This window comes from Opisthocomus hoazin, chromosome 5 (genome assembly GCF_030867145.1).
Source record: "Opisthocomus hoazin isolate bOpiHoa1 chromosome 5, bOpiHoa1.hap1, whole genome shotgun sequence".
In the NCBI taxonomy this organism is placed as follows: Eukaryota; Metazoa; Chordata; class Aves; order Opisthocomiformes; family Opisthocomidae; genus Opisthocomus; species Opisthocomus hoazin.
The window spans coordinates 79,751,033-79,767,811 of NC_134418.1; the positions used below are offsets into that span (position 1 = coordinate 79,751,033).

The window sequence follows — 16,779 nt, forward strand, 5'->3', positions numbered from 1 at the left end:
AAGATAAATTCACAAATTTCTGCCTCACCTCTGAAGCACTACAGAATAAATCACCTATAAAGCCTGGAACTGGAATTTAGTATCCTTCACTGTATTCAGAGAATGTATCTCTCAACCTTTTTAAAGGGACTGAGGTCAATGTACAGCATTATTATGGATGCTGACTTTATAGTGAAAAAAGCTCTCCCTCAGATAAGGTAGTCTGACATTGTGCTTCTGAGATATGAAGGAATCCAAAAAGCGTGAGGTGAGTTGACCTTAATGGAAGCAACAGTCCAGAATAAGGACAGTTCTAAATACTTTTTCTTGAAAAGTTCTACAGTGCCACTGAAGCTGAAAAGCTTCCTTTTTGCTAAGTCTAAATATGCTAAACAAGGCATGCTCTGAACAAATGCATCCATCACTGAAATAAATCTAATTGTGCAGTGGTTGAAATTCTTTGAGGGGCTAGGGGCATTCCTGAGCATTGTACATTTGTAATGATTCATATACTCCTTTGAAATACACAAGTTTCAGAAAAATTGATTTTGGTCAAGAGACTCAGAAACACACCTCAAAAGGGAAGAACCATAAGCAGTGTGATTTTGTCACGACGAAGGTTAATAGCACAGCCCTAACCCTCCCAACTACAATTTGTATTGATCTTGAAGATCCTAACATAGCTATTAAGAAATAAGAAGAGTCTATGCATTTAACCACAAATATTTAAGATCAAATAATCAAATAGGTGGTGAAATCAAATGAACTATTCTGGATAAGAAAAATGGATATTGACAAAAAAAAATGAAGAATCAGCTAAACTGGGCACACTAGATACATGGTATTACAGATTTTTTCATATTTTTTGGGGGATAAAGTCAACTGGTGGAACTGTCAACAGAGAAATAGTTTGACAAAAGAACTAAGAAACTAATTCAGGGACATTATAGGCATCCGTCCAACAGCTAAGGACATGATACAAACTCAGAGACAATATGAGGAGGCACTGAAGAAAGCAGTGACAGAAAACAGTAAGTTGGATCAGATAACGTCGAGGACATAATGAAAGAAATCAAATACACTAACTATATGTTCTTTCCATGGAAAAAACAAGCTGACTGACAGAAGAGCTGCAGTCATAGTCTGGTATAAGGCTTCTATATGGCACAGAAATGCTGTGGAAAATTATATTCCCTGCACCTTTTTTTCAGATAAAGAATCACTGACGGTCCTGCTGAGACAAAAGACTGTTCCAGAATGAAGCTGGGAAATGTTGATGGGAATATAACAATGTATTGCAACAAGTAAATTCAACAGCAGAACTAGGATGCCACACATAAGCCAGTATCATTCAAACAGTGAAGCCCAAAAATGGCTCAGGAACTGAGCTTTTACAATATTACAACAGTAGCTGTAACAGGAGACAGACAGCTGTAACATAAGAAACAAACAGATTCTCAGCTGAGAAGAAATTACTTATCATCATATATGCCTCAAAAAAATGTCAAAAAATATATAAAAAATATGGGTAAAAATAAAACATACTTCTGTCAATTCCAGATGATATTTAATTTTCTTGGAAAATCATTCCAAGGTTATGCTGAGCATTACTTCAGTTGAAAAAAATAGACCTTAAAGTCATATTCCTAATTCAGTCTGTATAGAAGGGAATCAAAGAGGTCACCGTAGTCCTTCTCCTTCTTCAGATCTATGATTAATTTGGCCTATGGCATTCCTATACATAACTGCCTTTTCTTAAATCTGCCTATATCTTAAATCAGCATGTGATCTAATATCTTTCTTGTCCTGAACTGACTTTTTACATTGTCCAAGTCTCATTTACAAAGTGTTACAGACTCTTACAGAACTTCACAAGCTCTGGAAACTGAGTACCTATATGATCCTTCGGCATCTGCGGCATCTTCAGTTCCAAAGCCAAAGGCCTCCTGTCCAATTAGGTTTGGACAGAATCATCGCCAGGAAACACACAGGTCCTTAAAAGAGAGTCACTACTTCTACCTACAGCCAAGTCCAGATTTTTCTGATACAGAATTCTGAAAAACCTCATATTTTTGTTCCATACTTAGAAAGGCCTTACTCTTCTTATTTCATTATGTACTTCTGTAGCCTATTTTTTTGGTGTCAACAGTTTGCAGAATGTATACACTATTACTGCGCAAAGGGCTTTACAGGGTATCAGAGAAAACAGTTTAGACCCAAACAATAGTTAGCTGTATAAATCATTGGTGACAAAGGTAACTTACAGTGGTTTTATTTCTTGATTGACAAAACTAGGAGATGGGAATTTCAGGTGCCTATGAGTTTCAGGTTCAGAATTATTCTACTATTTGCTACACTTAACTGAGACTAATTTCAAGACTCGTATTAATCCCTTTTTTCCACAGCCCCTCCTCTCAGAATGGTGCCAGTACACCACAAAATTTTGAAGGCAATGCTGAGTCAACAAAGTAAGTAACCTGTCTGGACAATTTACAAAGCATTAGGTACCAGTTTCAACAGCTTGACTCCAAGCAGATTTTTTCTTCCAGTGGCCATAATCCAAACAAGAACTTGAAACAGCAAGAAGCAAAGAACATTTGCCAGTAAATGTTTCTAAGACACTTGCAGAGTAATACTGTATTTCAGATAGTTCAATTTTGGCTTTTTTCTCTACAAAATTCTTATCTTTTGAAATTGTTTTGACTGAAATTATGTTATTGCTGCACTTTCTTTCAGATACTATTAGTAGTAGTTATTAACTAGAATACTATCAAGCCTATCTACCTACGTAGAAAAGACTTATCTTCACAGCTGAACATTCCTGGTGTTGCACAAGGATTTGTAAACTGAATGGATTTGTTGCAGATGCAGAATAAATATGAAGTGCTAAAGTGTAATTTTTACAGTCATTGTTTTCTAAGTGTAGTCACAGCTTTAAATGATGTAGGGTTTGATGTAGAAAATACATGTAGAAATAATTGCCTATGAACTGCAAAAAACAACAGAAGCCAATGGATTTAGCTATTTTCCACACTGACAGTTTGAAAATCATGACATAGAGCAAGATCTATGAGCGGATCTAAGGAAATGTAGTGAATTGTAAGATTTGTCTAGGAACAAATATGGAAGGAAAATCACCATAGATAAAAGGACAAAAAAATAGGAGAACAGTAGTAAAAGCAAAAGTGCCAGGGAGAATGAGAAATAGAGGTCACATGTACACAAGCGCTCAGAAATTTAGTATTCGGTATATTGACACAGACTTAAATAAAAAGGTCACTTCTGAACTTTGAGTATGGATACAGAGTCAATGAAGTCTGCAGAGGACTCAGCAGATGGTTATGGAAGACAATAAGGAAAAGGGCAACTGATGCCCTTTCTTTAGAACTTCAACAGAAGATTTTTTAAGTCTGATCTTCTGAAGGAACACAAATAACAACACTGGAGAGCTTGCTACAATTTGTTGTTGAAGAGCTGGAGAAATAACCTAAAGCTGCTTGAAAACTCCAGAGAAATAAAGGGCAAGAGAAAATGGCAAAATGAACCATGCCCCCTTCCATTTATTATTCAGTAATTTAGGGCATTCTGGATAACATGCAGTTTTGTTTTAGTTATGAGCAGCAAACTGTTTCATTATCCTTGTCAAATAATGAACAGGTGGGAGAACTGAATCAAATAAATTCTCTTAATATGCAATCTAAAATGGTCAGGAGCCTGGTGGAATCAAGATGTCTGGAACAAAAGAGCAGCTCCTTCTGGAAAGTCTCCTCGTGACAAGACTTATGGATGGGGTCTAGTATCATGCATGTCCATCTCTCACGGATGGTGCAGAGGTATCCGTGAAGTAGCTGTAATGTTCTGCGTGGTGACTGAGGAGAACTCCAAGTTGGAGCTAAAAACTAAGTTGAATAATTAATTTCAGGGAAAACAAGTCAGGGTGCTTATCAAAATCAGGATACTTATCAAACAACACCAACTGCAAAAAAACTCAACCCAAAATGTTCTGGGCTCTGAAGGGTCCAATTTTTTTTTTTTCCAGGAGCAAAAGAAATAAAATAAAGCACAAAAGCATGAGAGAGAACAGTGTCATTTTGGAGCTGCTAGCTGAATGACACCCTGTGGACTAAAAACACTTTGAATGACTGAAACCTTGCAGTGAGGTCCTTTCTGTCCACCATGAGTAGTGTCACTACTGCAGCTGCAGTCACTGGGTGGGGTGTGGAGCTTTTAAACCTGAGAACGGTCTCCAGTAGGACAGACAGACTCTAGCCCTACATAACCACATAGGCACACATGCAAAGAGCATAGTAGCTTACTTCTAATAAGTAACTCCACACTTACACCTGTGAGAGGAAGGTTGGTTTTCGATTATTGGCTAATTAGTGCCCTACTACAGCTGACATTAATCTAACTTTTCCAGTTATACTGCATTCCTAACTTGGCAGCTCATCTGACTCTCTTCTTGCCTCAGTAGAGGCTCAGAGTTCCTGAGTACAGAAGGCAAAATATTATTTAAATTTACAGATGATTATTAGACAATCCTTTATTTCTAGTAACATTCCAATGTACTAAAAGTGTCTGTTTTTTAGTGTTTCTAGAAAAAGTAGCTGGTCACATACTACATTTGTACTTATCATATGAGTATGTAGAAATGCTTCTACAAAATAAATTCTTAAAATAATGTTAATTAATAGTTCTTCAGAATGGGTTTTAGCTTAAATTAAACATCTACTGAAGCTGCCATCCAGTGTTACTACTGGAAATTCCATTTACTTCACTGGAATACCTGTATAAGACTGTAGACTAAAAAGCAACACAAGCAAATTAATTATTTGGGAGATTTATTTGCAAGACAAGCAAGTTTCACGGTTTTGAGTAAAGTAAGCAAACATTCTGTTCAGTCACGACAAGGAATGGCCAGCAATTCAAAAGACAGAAACAGGTGAAACCTCTGTGAAATTTGGATCTGATCAAGAAAGTTTTCTGAGTAAATACGGGGATAGGAGATAATATGAATATCTGAATACAAGCAAAGGGTCTTAGAAATCAATTCACTGCTTTGGTGGTAGTCTATGAAGTCATCTCTGCACGAGAAAGATGTGCTCAGGCAGCTAGACTCCAGTAAGCATTCTGGCAGCAAAGCCCTGTCACTGCAACAGCTTGAGAAAAGTAAAAGAGAAGACCCACTAGAAAAGCTTACAATGAAGGGATGCACCACCATTTTGACAAATGGGATACCCCAGTACAAAACAAACACTGACAACAAGCAGACTGCGAATTCTACATCCACTAGGTTGCTTCAGCTTAGCTTATTTTCTTCTTTTTTTGCCATTCATGCTCGTGCCTTTACATGTTTGTCAGATTCAGCCACATCTTTATGGCACGTTTTAGATAATGATTGCTGTACAGCAGTATTAACAAGGTGCAAGTGCAAGCTTTGTACAACTGTATAATCTCCCCTAGATTGTCACTGAGTACACATTAAGAAATGCTTACCAGGAATAATTGCAATAGCTGCACTCAACCTCCTTTTAAAATGCTAGTATTCGTAATGCCCCTAAGACAGTGCAGCATCTCAGTATTCTATTGCTACAGAGTGTATAAAGAACAGCTTTCACAGAATGTGTAATGGATCCCAAAAGGGAGAGACCCAAGTCAATAACAACTGTAAAACAAGAGCCTTTCAGACAACACCTGACAGATCTATCCTCAATGGAAAAATGCAGTGAAAAAAGAAAAGAGGAAAAAAAAAAATCAGCAGCAAACAATTTAACAAGGATAGTGCAAAGTTATTCTCCAGTACAGTAGTGGTCATCTTGATGCCATCTTCAGCATAATATCCAGTAGGTATGGATCGTCCAAAGAAAAAGTGCAAATGTATGAACAGACGCACGACAAATTCCTAGGAATGGCAAAAAATAATTGAGCAAAAGTAAACGTGTTAGGGTAGACACAAAATATTGTTGGAGGAGAGCATCTATGAACAAGACAAGTATTAGGACATAAAAACTATGAAAATCAAGCCAGGTTTCCAGCAACCAACACAATTTTCATAGTTGACAATCTTATCAGGCACTGCAGAGATTCCCAGTAGTGGGATATACTGAATGGGCAAGACAAAAAGGAACCAAGGGAAGAGCTGCAAAAAACAGGAGTAGTATGTACACAAATTTCTAAGAGAAGCTGCAAAAGAAATGCCCAATTACTTGCTAAAAACAATGTTCAAAAGCCTTTGCTGCAAGAAAGTCTGACTGCATTTTGAGGTCTACATTAGGTATTTAATATATGCGAAGACACAAACTTGGTTCTGCTGTGTTCTCTGTACTTACCAGTACACAGAGGAGATGAAAAGCTGTTTTACCCAGCCTGATGAGGATTACTGTGTTAACTCTTTCATCCTGGACGCTTACGTGGAGAATAGTTAGCACGAGCTTGGCCAGTAAAAGCTATGTTTACATGACATTCACCAGTACAAAAATCCCTGTGGGAACTGTCTCAGTAAGCATGAATTACAGAAACACTGAAACTGTTGTAATTCATACCATGAACTACACCCACCACCTGTGTCTAGGTGGAGGAAAGATAAGGAAACATTACTGTCCTTCCTGTCAGACATGCTGAAGATTGTTCTCCTACACGACAGATCCTAATTTCTAAAGAGAGTGGGTATATTCACAAGCAATATGCAAAAAATATGAGTTGCAATGTGCCAGTTGATGCTGCATTAAAAAAAAAGGAAAATGAAAAGGTACATTCTGCAAAAATACCCAAATAATTAGAGGAAATGTTTCTAGATACATCCGTAAGTTCGTAAACCCAAAGTATACCACAAAATGAAACAACTTTTGGTATGATTATCTTCTACAGCCTAGTAAAAATCAGTAGGATTTTTGTATGCTTTAATATAAATGTGTTTCTGTATATCCCCACAACAAGGCACAGCCAATGCTAAGAAAATCCTTAGCAACAGGTATTGGAATGCGTTACATCATCAGGAGGGGAGAATAAGATGGGTTCATGAGGCACTGCAGAGATTCTCAACAGTATGGTCTTTTAGACAAGAAAAAAAAACAAAATAAGAACTGAAAAGTTAACGGCCAGAGGTAGTCAGACTGCTAAGAGAAATTTCCAAAGGAACATCAGACGTGTATATGATGACGTATTTCGCATCAGAACCACCAGACAACCTGTATGATGAAACTATAGCAGCAAAACCCCAATTCTGAAATTTATTCTGCTTAATGAACATATGAAAGAACTATGAGTTTCTAGAAAGCATAAGGGGACAAGGATTCATATCAAGGATAAATTGATGTGATCTGACCAGACAACTCTAACACCAGTAAACTGTCCTTGACCTAAGTAACATAATTTTCATCTGTTAAACAAAAAATACCCCAACAAACCCTAGAAAGGACAGCACTGCAGTAATAGATGGTCTTGTTTTTTCTTCATTCCCAGAGGTGTTCCTGAAGCATCAATTCTCAGACTTAATAGCTTGTGTACCTACTATACATGAAACTGTAAGTGGCTTCCCATGAGGCACCCACATCAGGATATGCAGATCGGGCACTTATGACCCTAATCTGTAATCAGCTTTATTGCAAGGGTACCAGTGATCCAACAAAAATCCTGTTCTGACTCCAGAGTTATGGTAAAGACTTCTCTGCTTGCCTCATTTTGGGTTTAAGGCTGTTAACAGTATAGCAGCCTTCTTACTCATAGACAAGCATCGCAGCCAAAAAAGTGAAAGGAGGTGGGCACTGACCTTGGTAAGAGGTTTGTAATGGTTTCAATAGAACCAGGATTTTGCTTTTAGGGAAAGTATTTACAGAGAGGAGGCATGCTCCTGAGGGTAGTACTCTCTTGCAGAAGGGGAAAAGTTATTTTGTAAATAAACTAATAGAATTTGATATCCACCTTTTTTGGACTAGCAAAGTGACAGCCAAGAGGTGACAGTTTTATTCTCACTCATTACAAGAGCAGAGAGATGTTAAGTAATGTTAAGTAACATTGGTACAATAGCAAAAGCATATAAACTGACAGAAAACACATTTAGGCAGTGAGAATACCCTTCCTGAGTTGGAATAAGGAGAAAAAGCAGTAACTTGAGGAGAAAGGTGGTTCTGAAAGGATTTGTATGAACACCTACTACACATGGAAATTGGATTTGATGATTGAGGTCCCTTTCAATCCTTTGTTCTAGGTGAGAATTAATTCAGTAACAGAGACTCAGGGAAGGTTCAGAGATATAATATGTCATAATGGAAATGTGAGGAAGAACATAGGTTTTGTAAGTTGAAATTATGTGAACCTGCATGTTAGGTGCAGGCATTACAGGACATTACAATACTCCAATTACAGAAGGCAGACCCCAGAATTACACAGCCACAGATAATCTGGAGACATACCTTTAATGCAAATAATTGCTATAATTAAGACAGACATATTAATGCAAAATACACATAAACTGTTAATAAAAACAGGCAGGGTTTTATATTTATAAACTATTAATTCTTGAACAAAATTTAAACAAAAAAATCAATTGAAGTAACTGATTTATTCGCATTTATGCAAGCTTCGATTCTTCATAATATGTAAGTCCCATATTTTCAACAATCTCTAGCCTCAAAATAAGCCTGTGGATGCTGTTACTTAAGGAAAAAAAAATATCTATAGAGAGTGCTGAAGGAGGATAAAAAGGTATTACAATTCTTCATTTTACAAGTGATTTTGTGATGTTTGACTGACGGGGCAAATAGTGGCTGCTAATGAGGAAAATTCATACGAAGAGGTACCTTCTTTTCAATATCTCTAATATAAAAATGTCTGTACCCTAACGGTATTGGGCTAAGAATACTCTTTCACCTCTGAAAATGAAATCACTTCTTTTCTCCCAGACACAGACAGGGAGATGAATGTGTCCTTAAAATCAAGTAAGACTAAGGAGTAGAAAACTCCGCATCGCTCAGTCTGGAAAACCTGAACACCAAATAAAATCCATAGCTACTGCCAGGGGGGAAAGAACATTCATGATTCTTCCCCAGAACACACACACAAAGATAGGTAGCCGCTGAAACTTCTCTACGGTGTGACTGGATACCAGTTTCAAGGCTGATGCCTGTACTCATACCCATTCATCACTTTGGCCATCTTGTCTGGCCCGAGAACGCAGTACTGACAGCCGCACTGTAACCACACTACGCTAGCACCTGGGTGCATCTGAGAAGGTCAACCAACAAAAGCAATGTTACTGACTGACCTCACACAATACCAAGCACCAAGCGAGGAGTGCTTAAAGGTGTGGACGGATAAATAAAATATAATTAATGTGGAACCATCCATGAACCTTTCAGTTGATTAACATGTATTTGGAAAGAGAATTCCAGTGTTTGGTCACGCACAGCAGGGTATGGAATGAACTGCTTCTAGTCTCTCTTGTTTTAGAGAGCAGCAGATCTTAGGAGTTAGGGGAGATTAGGAAGTTCAAGTGAAGCGTTGAAGGACTTTCTCACAACTCTAGCAATGGAAAAGATGAGGCATCCTCCACAAGAAAACCCAACTCACCCCCTCCACAAAACCCAGACAACCTAATTCAAGTTCCTAACTCAGGTAAGGACGCTGAGATGATAAAGAGCTGCATTTTTATGACCACCAATAAGGTAATAACTATTCTTTGAAAAGCATATCCAACTCTGGTCTGGTACTATATTAGATCATTTAAAAAACGAAAAGAATCAGATGAAAATCTTTCACTTCCAGTGCAAGGTGTTTCTTCGAGGAAGGGGTGTAAGTTTGCCTTCTCTTTATGGATAATGAAATTCATTAGAAAAACTATAGGACATGAAACTTTGTACACTTACTGGTCAGCTGTTACCACAAAACTATTTAGAAGCTATAGAAATCATTATCTAAAAGTTGTAAATATGCTTACTGATTATACCTTCATTTAGACAAAGAAAAGATTAAGAAGTTTGCAGCATTCATCTAAATTTAAGGGTATTGGTAAAGTATTTTTGTGTATTTTATCCATTCCTAAAACTAATTAAGAAGATAATCAGACCTTTATTCCGTCATGTCAGTCAGGAACCTTGATTGTCCTACTGAACCACAATACTGCCCATCTTTGTGACTTCAGGAGGGCTAGATTTCAAAGCAGCATTTGTATTATAGTCCCAAGCATTACTTAACTACACATGCTAAATAAATACATGTTTATTTGTTCATTAAATAAGCAAACACTAAAATGTTAATAAATTGTGTTCTGTTATCCTAAAGAATTCTTAGTAACACTTGTCCTCCTGAAACAGAGGTAGGTAATTGCTTCTCAGGAGTGAAAAATGTGGAATTTGAGGCAGCTCATGGACGTGAGTCAAAGAAAAACTGCTAACAGCAAGGGTGACAAGGTTCTTACCGAGGTTGCAAAATTAAATTGTGATGCATAACATTGAATTGACGCTGCAATATCTATATTGCCCTAGGAAAGCAGGCCTCATTGTACAAACAAAACAGACATTGTCATATCAGCACTGGATGCCTATTGTTGGTAGCATTTGCTGTCACTAACCTAGATTTGCTGATGTCTTCTGCTAGAAAGATATGAAGTATCTATGTTGTAACAAGACAGAAAAGTGGGTAGTATAAAAAGAAATAGAAAAGAGGTAAGAGTAGAAGCAGATCAGAAATTGCTAATGAAAAGATTTAAGATGAAAAAAAATCTTAATGAGAAAAGGGAGAAGCCTTCAAAAAAAATAACTCAAAAGAGACAGCAAATAGTATAGCATGTCAGTACCGTTGTCAGCTGGCAGCAGCAAACTAGAAAAAGCAGTGCCTCCAAAAACTTCAGAATGCAGAATCTTGCAGAAAGAATAGCTGAGTTCGACCGGCATAGTAGTAAGAATGGAGTATTAATTATCTGAAATACTCATCTCTCCCTTTGGTCACTGACAGCACAGTGCCATTTGAACAGGTTTCTGAGGTAAACTATTGATTCGGCAAAGTATTCAACCAAAACCAGTCTGAAGAACAGCTTTATTTAAACTGTATTTTTATGCTCAGTTCTGTTCAACAACTGGCAAAGTTCAGCATCTCCACTAGACATTCTCCCTCCTCCCAAACGGCTTACCATTTTTAATATCGGAAGTTATTCATGTCTGAAATAACGTTCATTGCCATCAACATCTCAAGTTTTCATCAGAACCCTGAATTTGTGCTACAACTTGGTCTTCTACGAGTTATCTCCCTCGAGTCAAATATTTGTCGGGCTACTCATTGTCTCTCGGGGCACAAAAAGTCCAGGATCACCTGTGACAAAAACAATGATTCCATTAGTCTGAATTCACAACAGGAGTTTCATTTATTAGCTAACACAATCTTTAATAGAGCATTTAACATTCTAATTTTAAAACTAAAAAACAAAACATCATCAAGAACAATCACATTCTGAAAAGGCTGATGAGATCTCCAATCCGATTATCAAAAGATAGTTCCACTCATATTTAAAATTTATATTCTAGAAAATGCACTAAGAGAGGAACACTCTTCAGCTAGATTCTTACACTGCTCAAACCAAAATCCAGGGCCCGTTTGAAAAGCCTCCAAAACAAAATTTTTACTGATAGATCCCATCCCCCAATTCTGCAATGGCCATACTATTTAACAAATACTGGATTTAAAAGAAAAAAATCATAAGCAGCCGTATTCCTTCATTCTTCCATAAGTGACTTCACTGATATAACAGACTTTGGTCAGAGATTACTCTTGAGTTCTTTATTCTTCTGAGCACTCACAGAGCTGTCTTTACAGAACTGTTTGGACCTAATGCAGCTGAGGCAGATTTAGCACACAAACATCGGGGTTTCCCTTTCTCATTGCCACCTCATTCAGAAAAGTAGTTAACACGCATACTTAAGTTTAATCACGTGTGCAGTCCTAGTGGAGTTAACTGTATCGCGCTGCCCTAAGGCCCTGGGGCCTCAGCAATGTCAGGCTGCCTCTCTGCCTTCTTCACTAGTAACAAAACCAAGAGTTTTAGCAACAAAACATTTGGGTCAAGGACACGAGAAACTGGAAAGGTACAAAAACCCAAATGCATCCAGCGCAGAACAGAGGTGGGCGATTGCAGCTTTCTGCTCTGATGTGCTAGGTGCTAGTTACCAGTCCCTGTGTTATCCCAACACGTGTCAGGCGTTAGCAGAGAGGACAGGCACAGAAGAGCGAGGGTCAGACTGCTGGGGCTCTCTTCTTGCCTGCTGGAGGCTCCCCTCCAGCACAGGGGTCTGCTGGAGGGGTACTCAGGGCACCTTTGGACCTCAGCACGTAAAGCACCCAGGAAAAAGCAACCCACCAGGCCAAGAGAACAGTTTCAAAAGGAAGAGAAAGAAGAACAAGAGGTGTAACAGCGCTCAAGAGCTACCTTCATTGACCTTAAGAACGGTCCAGTCCTGCAGTCACCGAGGGTTTGGGAATCGCCCAAATCCCCCTTTCACCAAAATGACAGATTTTAATGTAACAAGTGGTAAACTAATCTGCATAATCCAAGACTTACAAGTGCTCCCTCACCTTGTTCTTGATGCATTGTTTTTCTTGGCGTGGGTAACAAAAAAGGCATAAGGATACTGGCAATCACCGAGTTTGTGTAGTATTACATAAATCACTTTAAATGATCTCTTCAGTTTTCTGAGATGCTCTAATCCAATGCTGATAGTTTCAAGTAAAAACTCCGCTTGTTGCAAAAAGTACTAGTAGTTCTTTAATCCACCTTCCCTACGGCTAGTTCCTTCATCTTTTCAGGGTGGAACTGCTGAATGGCCTTATTTATGATCTATACATATTAGCGACGGAAAACAAGACACATCAGGATGATTTACACCAAACTTCTTTTTACTGTGAGCTATTTTAAAATTAATTATTAAAGAGAGCACATCGCTCTAAAGTCCAAACTGCATGAATGTGCTATCAAGATATAGGCATTAAAATCCTTATGCCTTGAATGTTTCCCTTAAACTTTGTTTCAAAGTTAAAAGACCACAGACATCATAAACCAAATTCAGTCTTTGTGTAGGCCAGCATTAAATTGCAGCTGTTCCCATCAGGACTGAATTGGTGTCAGGCACCTGTTAGATTACAAAGTCACCATCAAAAAAAAACAAAACAGACCAGAACTATGAAACTTATTACAAGTCAAGTACATTAAATAAAAGAGGATCCTACCAGTTGCATCATCAGCTTCTGTGTCTAGAAGAGCATCTACTGAGGCCATGCTTGTGGCTACGAAGGAGTCTGTAGTATCAGACACTCCTCGCTTGCTGAGACAAACTTCCTTGAGATACTGACTTCTCTGCTTTGACCAGTGTCTTTTACTAACCTTCTGACTGCCAGGAAGGTTACACCACTTGTTGAGAAGGTTTTTATAGGCCTTCCTACTATCCCCCAATGCACTTGTAAAATCATAAGTCCACAGGTTCAATTTGTAGTAATCTTCCAAAAATATTTAGGTAATAGAGAGTGGGACAGAGGTGCAAGGTGCTTTCCCCCACCAAATCCACCTTTCTGGTACAGTGTTAAAATATTCCTTATTTCTGTTAGTCCTCTCTTGCAAAAAGGGAAGAAAGTCTTCAGGGGGATACATTTTCTTCAGGAGGTATCTTCTGTTCCTCCCTGACCTTTTTCCAGTGGAATTTTCATCCTGTGTCCTTTTTCCTCAATAAATGTGCCAGCAAAAGACTTTATTGATATAAGGTCGTTGTAAAATCAGAAGTTTCTTTCTTATTATAGCTCTGTAAAAAGTTGCAACTGTCTTTATAATTAGCAAGTTACAAATTAGTTGTATGTACAAACCAGATTATTATCAATGTAATTTCTTCCTGAATAATCTGAATTAGTGTGAACAAGATTTAGGAAACTTTCTTCTACATACTCACAAATATTAGGCCAGAGTTTTCTAAATATTTATGCCTCAACATAAATTTACTTGCCTGAGTAACCCCTGCTTTATTCTGTTCCAAGTTTAATAGTGGTGCTCACATAAGTAAAGTTGTGCCCAGGCCTCGGTTTTTGCAGGATTAGTCAAAAACACTGGCCTAGGTTTTTGCAGGATTAGTAAAAAAACACTTCGCACATCTTTTTGAAGCTTATTAATTACGTTCTTTCCAAAGTTTCCTTTCATCCATGTACCAAAAATATCTTTACTTTGAAGAAAAAAAGGACTTTAAAAACTTGGTACTATTAATATTTTTTACTAAACCAGACTATAAACTATTTCCCATCTTGTACCAAGTATCTATCTGTTTTAATTAATTCTTAATTTCAGAGGGTAAACCAGTATCTAGTTCATCTTCCAGTCGAAAATAATTTATGTTCAGAAGAACGCTCTATTCTCCTAGCTGTAGGAGCTAACTGTTGCCAGGTTGCTGCAGTTCTGAACAGCCACTACGACAGAAAAGGCAAGAACGAGAAACGCAGTAAGCGCGAGCAAGTGAGCGCGTGTCGGGATTCGAGAGGGATTACGCGAGAGCTACAGCGGAGAATATGCGCACACGCGGAGCCCAGCGATTCAGTTTCCACAACACAGGCACCACGTTTATCTCAGACCATATCACCGGCTACGCCTGCATTGCAAAGTCCCCACAGAAGTGGTGAAGAATGTATTTAGTAATTAAGGGCGAGGAGAATGCCACCCTTTCCCCTGGAGCGACGCCAGTAACACGTCTGTCTCAACCCTTTCTCCCTGCCTCCAAAAGTCTCCCCGGGAACACGGGCAGTCAAGCGCTGACTTGGACCTGTGGAGTCTGATTCTCCCCTCAGACACGCAGTAGTGCATGCAGCGTGTAACCCTGCCAGCTCCGGTGAAGGGAACTTCTGTCAGCGAAAGCAAGAAGAGAATAGAGCTTTTAGAATTGACATCAGCGGCAACCGGAGGGAGAGGAAAAAATAAAACCTGTCAGTCTTCGTTGGGATCCGCTCCGGCTGAATGAAACCAAAACGCACGACCCATTTGAACTGCCCGACCTGACCGCAGAAAGTTCAGCACCCACTGATCGCCGGAGCCTGGCACCGGCTCCCTGCATCAGGCCAGCTTACAGCGAAGCCCGGGCTCAAGCGTCCCCTCACATGAATTCTGAGCCGCTAGCTAACGAACTTCGTGGGGTTATAATAAAGAACCTGACAGCCAGCTGTGAAAAAAATAAAAGCGGCGTCTCAGCCGCCACGGAGTGAAACTCCGCTTTCGTTATCACCGCAGCTCTCGTCACACGCTCCCGCAGCTTTTTCCTCAATGAAAGAGGCGCAGGGGTTGAGCGCACAGATCTGGGACACGTGCGCAGCAGCTGGCCGGACACGATAAGAGCAGAATGAAGATGAAGAAGTTCCTGCCCGCCTGCCCAATAATCCATGAATTAAGCGGGATTTGCTCAATAGACCAGAATCTGGCCTGTCAAAATCAGAGATTTCTCTTTTTTTTTTTTTTAAGAACGTGCCGAAATCTGTTTTCAGCCAGATGTTTCGTGTTCCTCAAAGTCCCAGATAGCAAGTGGGGGAGGTCTACTTGCTACCAGAGACATTTCTGCAACTCAGGGTCGGAAGGACAGCACCCACCGCTCCCAGACACACGCTGCGCGCCCCCGGGACGCCGCTCCTCAGCAAGGCGCACCCCCTTTTCCTAGGCGGGAACCGCCGAGAGCTAAAAATAGCACGGCGGTTCGGTGGCGAGCGCTAAAAACACCCTTCCCCGCTCGGTCACCGGCTGGGTAGGAACGCCGCAGCCCCCGGCGTCGGGCAGGGCCCGCAGCCGCCGGCCGGGTAGGAAGGCGAAGCGCGCCCGGCCCCGGAGAAGTTTTACCGGCAGAAGGAGCGGCCCCGACGCCGCGCCCCGCAGCCGCAGACCCCGCACCCCGGTATCCCCCGTCCCCCCCCCCCCCCCCGCCGCCCCTTACCCGCGTTCCGCAGCTTCTTGTTGCGGTAGACTGAGAGGATGACCAGGAGGTTGCCCAGCAGGTCCACCGCGATGGTGAAGATGAGGATGGCGGCCAAGGTGGAGGTGACCCAGGGCGGGCGGCGCGGGGAGCCCTCGGCCGGGGGGTCCCGCGGGAGGACGGAGCCGTTCAGCTCGCTCCCGTTCACTCTCATCCTGCCGCCGGGGGTCGGGGGTCGGTGCCCGCCCTAGGGCGGACCGGGCGCTCCCCCCATGGCCGCCGCTCGCGCTCGGCAGCTCCCTCGGACACGCGCGCGAGCCGCGTCGGGACACTTTTATAGCCCCCGCCGCGCCTCGCGCCCCGCCCGCCGCCCGGTGACACCGAGCCGCCCCCGCGCCGGCACGTGCGCGGCCCGGGGGTTCCGGCTGCCGCGCGGCGGCGGCGCCACAGCGCCCCCCCGCGGCCCCCACCCGCGCCGCGGCCCCATTCACCCCTGCGCTCCGCTCTCCCCCTTCCCCCCCCCTCCCCATTCATGCGCCCCGGCCGCCCATTCACGCCGCCGGCCGCTCCATTCAGCGAGAGCGGGAGCGGCGGGTTTCGCTGGCCGCCGCTGCGCGGTTTGCGGCGCTCGGGGCTATTTTTAGCTCTCCCGCTTAGCGCCGTCTCGTAATGAGGCGTGCGCTGAACTCCCTTCCCCTCCTCCCTCGTCTTTATTTAGCAGCGCACCCGCACGGAAACGTGAGCGCGGGGAGAAACTCCCCGTCGGGGAGCGGGTCGGTGCTGCTAAAAAAAGCTCCTGGCGGAGCCGCGCTCGCTGCGGGCGGGGAAAGGGAAAGGGGGAAAGGGAAAGGGGAAACGCAAAGGGAAAGGAAAGGAAAGGGGAAAGGCA

At 41.4% G+C, this 16,779-nt stretch overlaps 1 protein-coding gene across 3 annotated transcripts in view; it reads right to left on the reverse strand.

Moving 5' to 3' along the window:
* The window catches only part of MTNR1A (melatonin receptor 1A), a 62,215-nt gene extending 45,972 nt beyond the window's left edge, over positions 1-16,243 (reverse strand). Inside the window, exons 1-3 of one of the 3 annotated variants that reach the window (XR_012764105.1) lie at positions 15,912-16,241; positions 11,105-11,283; positions 4,538-5,881 (exon numbers count right to left, since the gene is read on the reverse strand). The gene's annotated coding sequence lies outside the window, so the exon portion shown is untranslated. Of the gene's footprint in view, positions 1-4,537; positions 5,882-11,104; positions 11,284-15,911 lie in introns of those variants that run through there. The other 2 variants (XR_012764106.1, XM_075421880.1) reach the window with 2 other exon arrangements.
* Positions 16,244-16,779: the final 536 nt, after the last annotated feature.